The sequence below is a fragment of the Gracilinanus agilis genome, chromosome 3 (genome assembly GCF_016433145.1).
Source record: "Gracilinanus agilis isolate LMUSP501 chromosome 3, AgileGrace, whole genome shotgun sequence".
NCBI lineage: Eukaryota > Metazoa > Chordata > Mammalia > Didelphimorphia > Didelphidae > Gracilinanus > Gracilinanus agilis.
This window is the reverse complement of record NC_058132.1, coordinates 278,396,167-278,398,711: the sequence shown is the minus strand read 5'-3', so window position 1 is coordinate 278,398,711 and position 2,545 is coordinate 278,396,167.

Below are 2,545 nucleotides of genomic sequence, written 5' to 3'. Positions count from 1 at the left end.
AATTTAAAAAAAAAAGATTCTTACTTGGCTTATTCAAGATTCTCCCTACAAAACTATAATCTCATAAGCAGCTGTCCCAGGAGGGGAAAAAGAGGAATAGGACTGGGAAAGAATTAGTTAAATCATATTTAGAGTTTCAGAACAACCTTTCAGTATTTAAAAAGGGCATTTAAAAATCATAATCATTAATCAGTGGAAGAGAATTTTCCCAGAATGACCAGAATAAATGTTTGCTGAAGCAAAGTCAGAATTGGAAAGTGAAAACATACATGCCTAAGGCTGGAGAAAAGCTAATTTTTGTTAAACAAATTAAAGCAGTTGGAGAAGAACAATTCATCAGAGAAAAACATTCCTGAACAACCTAGCTAACATTGCCAAGGTCAGCAGAACCTCAGATGAGCTTTTTTCCCTCTCCTCTGTTTCAGTGACTGTGCGGAAAATTCTTTCCTGTAAGACTTCTAATTGAGCCTTGTAACTAACTGGTTATTCAATGCCTTAATATAGTGAAGGGGACTAATTGAATTTCTTTTATGACTTTTATGTACCTACTCCAGCAAGAATTGACTGTAAACATTTTAGTACATTTTCTCTGCTACTTTGCAAAGCTTTTCCAAAACATTTCAACCACCTCCAGTCAATAAGTGTAATTTGTCCACTAGTATTAGCTCTTCTAGTTTCCTTTTTTCCTCTGATTGCTTGAGAAATGTTATTTTAATCAAATAACTCATGAGTCTCTGTGCATTTTACCCGAGTGTTTTCTAAGTGAGGTCATTTGAAAAGCCACAAAGCCTATGTATTTCATTGACATGAAGGAGCCAAGAGGTTTTGGGGAATAGAAGAATGTGGTATAGATATTATCTTCTTTTTGAAAAATGTATAATCATATCACCAGGAATAAACCATTGGGCCTTAATAACCTAGCTGCCATCCTTGTTCTACCAAAAAATTAACCCCTTCCTTAAGTTAATCATACCCTGTTGTTGTATGATTGTTTAGTTGTTTTTTCACTCATATCTGATTCTTTGTGACCCCATGTAGTGTTTTCTTGGAAAGATACTATACTGACTTGCCACTTCCTTCCCAGCTCATTTTACAGATAAGGAAACTGAGGCAAGTAAGATTATATGACTTGTCCAGGGTCACAGTTAGTAAGTGTTCCAAAATCAGATTTGAATTCAGGCTTAGGGTTTGTCTTTAAATTCACTATACTACCTAGGTGCCCTTTTCCATTTCCTAGGGGTTTCCATTTTTTCCTGCATGCTAAAAGTTTTCTTAACTCTTTCAGGACACTTAGTGTCTGGGTATTAATTCTCTATTCTGCTCAAACAATAGGCTGTCTTTAATATCCAAAGATGCTGCTGCTATTTCTCTAGTAGTTGAGAAATATGGATGAAGCTCCACCTTACTTTGGCGCCCATGTAGAAAATCACAAATTTGCGGCAAGGATCAGGGAGAAAAGCCTGTAACTATGAAGTTAAAGCTAACTGGGACTTATCTAATAAGTGAACCTTTGCCCTAAGATTAAACCATATCCTTTTTCAGCTGAAAAGTTGAAACTGGAGCTTCCACATTTTTTTAACCAACCATTTAAATGGAGTAAGTTGGTTTATCTTTTAGATTGAATAAGTCATATACTGCCTCAGTTGTGACTTAAACTCCCAATATCTACATTAAATAGCATCATAATTGTTTTTAAACCATTATTTTCCTTCTTAGAATGAATACTGTGTATTGTGTTCTAAGACAGAAGAGTGGTAAGGCTTAGTCAATGGGGTTAAGTGACTTGACTTGCCCAGGGTCATACTAGGAAGTGTCTGAGATCAGATTTGAATCCAGGACCTCCTATTTCTAAGCCAGTGATGGGCAACCTTTTGAGCTTGGTGTGTCAAAATTTGCCAAAAAACTGAGCATAACTTGGGTGGTGTGTCACTTCGATAAAAAGCCATAATTTCACGATATTTATACTTTAAATTACAAAAATGTAAAATTGTAATATATAACTGTATTTAATAAACTTAAAATAGGTAAATTAATATAGGTACAATTTTCATCTTTAGTGCACAGAGTGTCTACACTACACTACAGCAAATGTTTCATCCTAGGCATGCAGTCTAATACTTCTCTGTATGCAGCCACGTGGCATTGAAAAGGGCTACACATGTCAGTGTGTCCTAGGTTTGCTATCACAGCTCTAGGCCTTGCCCTTAATCTATTGAGCCACCTAGCTGCTGCCCTCTATATATTATTTGTTAAGTAAAATTAAAAAAAAAAAAAAAACAGTTGCTGCCAAGAAAATCCCAAAGCACAAGAAGCCAGGAAATACAATTTGGTAAAAGCTTGTATGTATTTATATGCATATGTGAATATATATATATATGTGTGTGTGTGTGTGTTTGTGTGTGTATAAACACATATATGTGTGCTTTTAGTGATATAAACACATATATAGTGATATACACTATAGCTCTAGTAGAAGTACTAAAAGGTTAAATCTATTAAGTAGCATAAAAATGACACGACAAAATTAAGCTAAAACATGGTTACT